Source organism: Elgaria multicarinata, chromosome 1 (genome assembly GCF_023053635.1).
Source record: "Elgaria multicarinata webbii isolate HBS135686 ecotype San Diego chromosome 1, rElgMul1.1.pri, whole genome shotgun sequence".
In the NCBI taxonomy this organism is placed as follows: domain Eukaryota; kingdom Metazoa; phylum Chordata; class Lepidosauria; order Squamata; family Anguidae; genus Elgaria; species Elgaria multicarinata.
In genome coordinates, this window is record NC_086171.1 from 93,334,443 (window position 1) to 93,342,001 (window position 7,559).

Consider the following 7,559-nt stretch of genomic DNA (forward strand, 5'->3'; position numbering starts at 1 on the left):
AACTTTATTTTTAATTTTTGGAGTGTTTGGTTGGTTCCCCCTCTTAAAGCTTGACTGTGTTTCATCTTCCTTCTTTCTTCTATATAAAAAAAAATACAAAAAAATATATTCTCTATTTCTTCTCTCTCTCTCTCTCTCTCTCTCTCTCTCTCTCTCTCTCTCTGTGTGTGTGTGTGTGTGTTACTTGGACTGTGTGTGTGACTGTGTGTTATTGAGTGAGTGTGCTGTGTGCACTGCTTGTGAAGTGCAAAAAAAGCCAATACAGTTTGAGCATTTCAAATCCAGTTTGGGCAAAGCATACACACTTGTCCCATTTCCCCAAATATATATTATTAGTAGTATTAGTAGTAGTATTATATTATTATCATCATGAGAAGAGGGAGCAGGCACACGTCTGTGGCGGGGTGTGCTGAAAGAAGTGGTGGTCAAGGGAAGGCTCAGGCTGGCACCAGTAAGCAGGCCGCCTCTCCTGCTGTGAAAATCAAACGGGCAAGTCCGTGGTGGGGCATCTGCCGGGACTGACTCTCCCATACTAGATCTATGGCGTATCTCTGCCTTGCTCTCTGCCCGCCTGTTCTCCTCTGTGACTGCCTCGCAGGGATGGTTTGCAATGCATGACTTACTGCTGACCTTAAAACAAACCATCCTTGCCTCACTTCCTTATGCCCCCATAAATGCATGCTGCCTGCCTGCCTGCCTGCCTTCCCCCCAGGGTGCTGCTGTGGTGGGGCATACTAGATCCCCCATACTAGATCTATGGCATATCTCTGCCTGGCTCTCTGCCCGCCTGTCCTCCTCCTCTGTGACCACCTCGCAAGGATGGTTTGCAATGCATGACTTACTGCTGGCTTAGAAAGAAACAAGCCATCCTTTGCTCACTTCTTACACCCGCCTCGCAGGGTTTGTTTGCAGTGCGTTACTGCTGGCTTAGAAAAAAACAAGCCATCCTTGCCGCACTTCCTTGTGCCCCCATAAATGCATGCTGCCTGCCTGCCTGCCTGCCTGCCTTCCCTCCCTTCTCCCCTGCCCGCCTCGCAGGGATGATTTGTGTGTATCTTTCTTTGACTCAGGGGATAAGTCCTTCCTGCGCTCACTTAGACTTTTTGAAGTTCCAAATAATTTTTCAAGTGTGGAAGAAGATTCATATAGGTTTATCTACTCCTCAATTCATGGCATGTTGGGATTTCCTTTGAAATGGCCCTAATGAGCTGTCTGCAGCTTTAAATCCCTGAGATACTGGGGTGTCCAATTTTCAAAAATTCCCCAAAAATCAGGGGAGGCTTGGATTGGCTTGAGTCTTGGCATGCGTGTGTATACGTCCATGAGGTGTCATGGTGCAGAACCTGAGGTTTCTAACATGAAAATTGACGTAGTTCTAGCATGGGACTTGATTTGGGGTGAGTTAAAAGATTAAAGCCCCGCCAAAAATCAGGGGATGATGGGATTTGCTTGAAACTTGCCATGAATGTGGATCTAGATGGCTCCCCCATTGAGTGCACTATTCCAGCAGGCGATAGAGTTCTCCGGCAGCAGCAGCTGATCTAGATGGCATCTGTGAGGGTGCCTGCTTCCAAGTTTTTATCTGTCAAAATGTCGGAGAGTCCATGTCTGAAAATGGGGTGTCCAATTTTCAAAAAATCCCCAAAAATCAGGGGAGGCTTGGATTGGCTTGAGTCTTGGCATGCATGTGTATACGTCCATGAGGTGTCATGGTGCCGAACTTGAGGTTTCTAACATGAAAATTAACGTAGTTCTAGCATGGGACTTGATTTGGGGTGAGTTAAAAGGTTAAAGCCCCGCCAAAAATCAGGGGATGATGAGATTTGCTTGAAACTTGCCATGAATGTGGATCTAGATGGCTCCCCCATTGAGTGCACTATTCCAGCAGGCGATAGAGTTCTCCGGCAGCAGCAGCTGAAAGCACTCCAGTTACTCCTGTACAGCTGGCAGGACTTTCAATGCATGATGGGATATGGATGGGAGGAGGGAGGGAGGAGCAGCAGCAGACCAGAAGGATGCTGGGACTTTCAGCCACGCAACATGGCGAGGGACAACATGTCATGTGGAGAGTACCAGAAAAATAACAAATGCTCAGTTGCTTCTTCCCCCCTCTGTCACCTAATATGTCGTCCGAACCAGGCCATACTTTGCTCAGTTACTTTTTATGGAGATCTTTTCCATAGTAGACATAATTTGTTCATTCACTTTATGTGGAGAATCGAGATGATATTGCTGCCGATTCCTTTTATTCCAAATGTTTTCTGTACATCCTGCTAATGTGCTACTCAGGCATTTCAGGGTTCCTGTGCCTCTAACTAGAAGCTAGAGGTATGGCTTATACCTCTAATTGCTTGGTGTTCAGTGCAGTGTAGCATTAGTGATGAATTGCCCTTTACTTAGTCCCTGTTTCCTGCAGGGACAGCCCTTTGATTAATGTTTTCTTCTCATTAATTCCCCCCCTGTGAAATAGTGCTGTTTTGAAAGGAGAAAAATATTAAAACCAGTAATTAAAGACCTTCCCATGGAGAATAGGAACTGACTAATAAAAGGGCAATGAATCAGTAACAATGAGCTGAACATGGAGCTGCTAGGAGGAAGCTGCGAGTTACTATTGCTGGGTAAACTATTGTTGAGTAAACATTATAGAAGAATCTTAGTCATGGGGATGAGCATTGCTGAATAACATAGAACTAGATTATTAAGTGCCAGATGAAATATATTTGAATTCTGCTTCCAGCTGATTCCAGAAAAGCAGCGCCTCAGCAGTGCTAAAGGGCCGTAGTTTGGAACATGCCCAACTATTCTCACTATGAACAGTGCACATTTTTCTCATCACTGTATAACTACAATCAGGCCACACATCTGGGATCAAGTACTAAGGGCTGCTAGGATAGAGGGTGGAGCTTTGGAGTGGACTTGAACCCCAGGCTCTGTTCACTTTAAGCTTTAAAAGGCAGCTTGAAAACATAGACTTCTCTCAAACCTAAAATTGTCCCTGTAAACCAATGCCACTTGGCTGAGTCTGTTTCCTTCTGTGATTTTTATGGCACACATTATTCCTTTCAAACTTCCTGCTCTGAAACTTGCACAGAGAACCTCCCGTCACTTTCCGGGATTATCTGACACTGTGAAGGAAGTGTACTTAGCTGCTGAGAATTTTATCCTTAGAGGTGAAACAAGAGCAACTATTAAAATGCCCACCCAGAACACAGGTTTAAAAAGCAATAATAGGGCATAACCTAGTGGCAGAATAAATTGTACTCAAATTTATACATGGCAGAAAGAAGTTAAAGCTACAACCCTAAGAATACTTAATTGGATGGGAAGACCTTTTGAAATCCATGAGACTTACTTCCAAATGCACCTCACCACTCCAGTTTTCCATAATTGCCTAGCAAATCTCAGTAAAACAATAGCCTTATCTCAATTATTCCTCTAGAATAGGGTGACTATATGAAAAAGAGGACAGGGCTCCTGTATCTTTAACAGTTTTATAGAAAGGGGAATTTCACTAGGTGTCATTCGTATGTGCATAGCACCTGGTGAAATTCCCTCTTCATCACAACAGGAGCCCTGCCCTCTTTTGTATCTGGTCATTCTAGTATAGCTCCTGTTGTGATGAAGAGGGAATTTCACCAGGTAGGTGTTGAACGCATACAAATTGCATCTGCTGAAACTCCCTTTTCTTTGCAACTGTTAAAGATACAATAGCCCTGTCCTCCTTTTCATATGGTCACCCTGTATTATCTCTATAGCAGACTTCCCCAACCAGGTGCCCTCCAGATGTTTTAGACTACAGCACTCAGAATGCTGACTGGGATTGGTAGCAGTTGAAGTCGAACTGCAGGGCACCAAGTTGGGGAAGGCTGCTCTATGGCATTGCAGGCTGCTACTGCAATGTAAACCGCCCAGAGAGCTTCGGCTATTGGGCGGTATAGAAATACAATAAATAAATACTGTTGAGTTCTGCAGATCAACTGGCTGCACTGTTAGAGTCACAGGAACAGCAGGTTGTAGTAATAAAAAAAATGCAACTCTTACCTACATCATTTTATTTATTTATTTATTTATTTATTTATTTTATACATTTATACCCTAACTTTTAGGATAACTCTGTACCAAGCATCTTACAAAAATTTTAATCAATGTGAATTCAGACAATTCTCTTGGCCTTCTCTGAGTTCAGCCTCTGCTTCTACTGCAACATGTTTGCATATAAAAATATACACATCCAGATAAACCCTCTGAAGGCAGGTGGATAGCTAGATATTGCTCCACACGATTCCAACAAGAGGTCAGAATTTTTGTTTTCTTTCCCCACCTGCTCTTTGTAATTTCTTGCCTGGTGACGACATCTGTAGATCTTAAAAACTTGGCCACAATTTTGTCAGAGTTTGGTTGCCAATTTTTTGGTAGCCTTTTCCCTGTGTGTTTAACATCTTGATGTGTAGATAACATTTTTTAATGTCCATAACATTTTTGTGTCCATAAATGCGCCTTCTCATCACAGGCTGGACACCTACCATTGCAGGTAGCTGAATGAATACCTTTATTGAATAAGTCTTCTGACCATTTCAAAAAAATCACATAATCATTAAGAACAAACAGACATTACTTAAAATTTATGATTTAAAATTTAAAAACAATATACAGTTTGTATATGATATATGATATATGACTAACAGTTAATAAGACCCCTTGTATATTACAACATTTGATAAAAACTTATTAATTAATCCATTTTTTTCTAATTCTTTTTTCCTTATGCTGGCTGCTTTAAGAACAAAGAGAGCAACCCTCTGGGTCACAAAAAGTTAGAACCACGTAAGAGAAAGGACAATTTATCCTTGGCTGTCCCGTCTCTCATGCGTATTAAAAACATAGATAGATAATGTTCTCTACATTTTGAATATAAACAACATTCAAGTAAATAGTGAGCTAAATTAAATCTTCGATTTCAGGGTTGCCACATATACATAGTCTATCTTTCGATGGAATACCTTGGAATCTACCCTGTAACATCATTGTGTCCATCAGCTCGAATCGAAGCTGGGTAAAGGCTACTCGATGGACCCGTTTCATATCAAAGAACAAATATTTTTCTTCTTTAAAGTGGAATTTTGTTCTGGCTAGCCATTTCATGGCCCTTGGTTTTGACACTGTAGCTATATCAGTCTGACTTCTAATGTCTGAAATCCTAAGTTTAATGGCATTTCTTGTGTTGGTATTAGAAATGCTACCATATTTCTTCGATTGTAAGACGCCATCAATTGTAAGACGCACACTAATTTCAGTACCACCAACAGAAAAAAAACACCTAAGACACACCCGTGATTCTAAGATGCACCCCATTTTTAGAGATGTTTATATTGGAAATAAAGTGCGTCTTAGAATTGAAGAAATAGGGTAATTGCCTGCAAACTGAAGCCATAACTTGGTAACATCTTTGTAAATTTATAAAGCCAGGAAGTGTTCAAAGGTTTGGCCATCTGCTCAAGAAGACACATCTTTGGAAGCCTGGCCTCATTAATCGAAACTAGCTTAAACCAATAATTAAAAAGCCTGCAATGTATTTGATTTAAGACTGCCAAGATACCAAATTCCAATCTAAGCACATATGCTGGACAGGCAAATGCAACCCCTAAAATCATACGGTTTTGGACCCTTTCTATTTCCCTACTATTAGAAAAGCCCCAGATTTCAGCCCCATAAATTTGTATCGGCAACACTTTAGCCTTGTACACATTAATAACTGGCAAAAGAGAACCAGGATGTCTATAATTCAAGAGCCCCATTGCAGGTAGCTAGTTCCTCTCCTTCATGCATTACTCTAACATGTTTTCTCCTTCCTCCCCTACCCCCCCCCCCCCGGTTCAGTCAAAGGGGAGCTTGCATCAGTGTCTCAGTGTCAATTGCAGCGTGTCCTCGCCTGGCACATTGTGGACACTAAGCCCTTGGGCAAAACACAGAAACCATATCCCTCCTCCATCAGTGAGCCAAAGGCATGTCATACTCTCTACCATCGGATGGCAGAAAATAGGCCTACTATTTCTACTTAAAGTACTTAACACATTCAAATTGTAATTGTGATGTCAGGTATTCCAAGGAATTTGAGAAAGATTAGTGTAAAAAAGAAAAAGAAAAAGGTATTTCCTCACAAGCCAGAAAATATATTTTTATATTATCAGAACATTCATTTGCCTAGTTCTTCAGGACTTCAAACTGGTTTAGATCTCAGTCTGTTTTTAGTGTCAGTCCTCAACTCTGGAACATATGAAGTAATACAGAGAACAGTATGTCTGAGCATGGGCAGAATGTCTTTTTCTTACTATTACTTGTATAACCATTACTGGCCCACATATTGTCTAGGAGCAAAAGACTTCCAAGCCAAAAGTGTGCAAGAAAGCTTAAATTCTAGCAGTGTATTTCCATGGACAGAAACCAGCTTTCGGGTTTAAGAACATTTCCTACCCTCTAAATGTTGCCCTAACAAGCAGCAGCTCACTCCTTTCATGTAACCCTCTGAGTGGCCTGGGTTTATATTTAGAGGGACTGCAGGAGCTGGGTTGATTTCTGGTTTTAAAGCCAAGATTCTAGTCATCCCCTGAAGCATGGAGAAGATGGGCCCTCATCCCATCTCGCCTTACAGTTATGCCACTCTCATAAGCACTTAGCAGACACTTTGCAGTTCCCTAGCTGTGTCACTTAAATCTTGGTAACACAGTTCCTCCTCTCAGCTCTGTTTATGACCCCATGTAACTCCCCTATCCCGCAACTCCCTTTAATATTGTCCCTCTTCACCCACCCTCTTCTTCCCTTACATGTTTTTTCTTCATGACTGACTGGGACCTGAAGGAAGCTGGCAGTTGTCTGGTTTTAGAGTTGGGGAGGGGAAACGCAGCCAAATACTCTTTTAGTCAAAGGTGTTATAACAGCAGCAGCAGCAGCAACAGCAGCAGCAGCAGCAGCACATAACTCTCCACAGGTCAGTCAAAGCTGGACAGGATTAACCAGCAATGCAAGAGAGTGTGGAGGTTAATTAACATCTTACTCTAGCGAGGAAAAAGAGTACAGATAAATTTCTGAGGCACAAAACTGCCAGACAGCAGCTAGGGTTTCATTGCCTACTTACTGTTCGATGGAGTGAGCAATATCTCAAAGAAAGGCCTTTTTAGGGTCCAATATTTCACTCCCTTCAGACTTGCGGAGAGTTGGAGCCTGAGGCCGTGCTGTTGCCTGTTGGCAGAACAGCTGCTGTTGCCTTCAAATGGTCATGCTGAAACCTGAGGACCGGAGGGTTCTTCAGGTAGCACCGTCCTCTCACAGCTTTGGCACTCGCCCTTCTGGGCAGCTGGTCAAGTATCAGATAATTTCTGCAACCCTGCAGCTCCATCTCGTAGTGTGGGTGGATGGTGCAACCATCCAAGAATGCGCTCAAAAGGAACAGTTACATGTTTTGTGCTTGGTCCAACAACAAGTGGGTCCTCTAATAAAGCATAAATACTTGGGAATGGTGGACTGGTAGGAAAGGACTGGCAATATGTGTGGATTTTCATGCT

General features: G+C 42.4%; 1 protein-coding gene across 2 annotated transcripts in view; it reads right to left on the bottom strand.

Moving 5' to 3' along the window:
* Positions 1-7,352, bottom strand: part of SCN4A (sodium voltage-gated channel alpha subunit 4) — a 209,632-nt gene extending 202,280 nt beyond the window's left edge. The window contains exon 1 of one of the 2 annotated variants that reach the window (XM_063132886.1): positions 7,133-7,346. The gene's annotated coding sequence lies outside the window, so the exon portion shown is untranslated. Of the gene's footprint in view, positions 1-7,132 lie in introns of both variants that reach the window. The other variant, XM_063132904.1, reaches the window with a different exon arrangement.
* Positions 7,353-7,559: the final 207 nt, after the last annotated feature.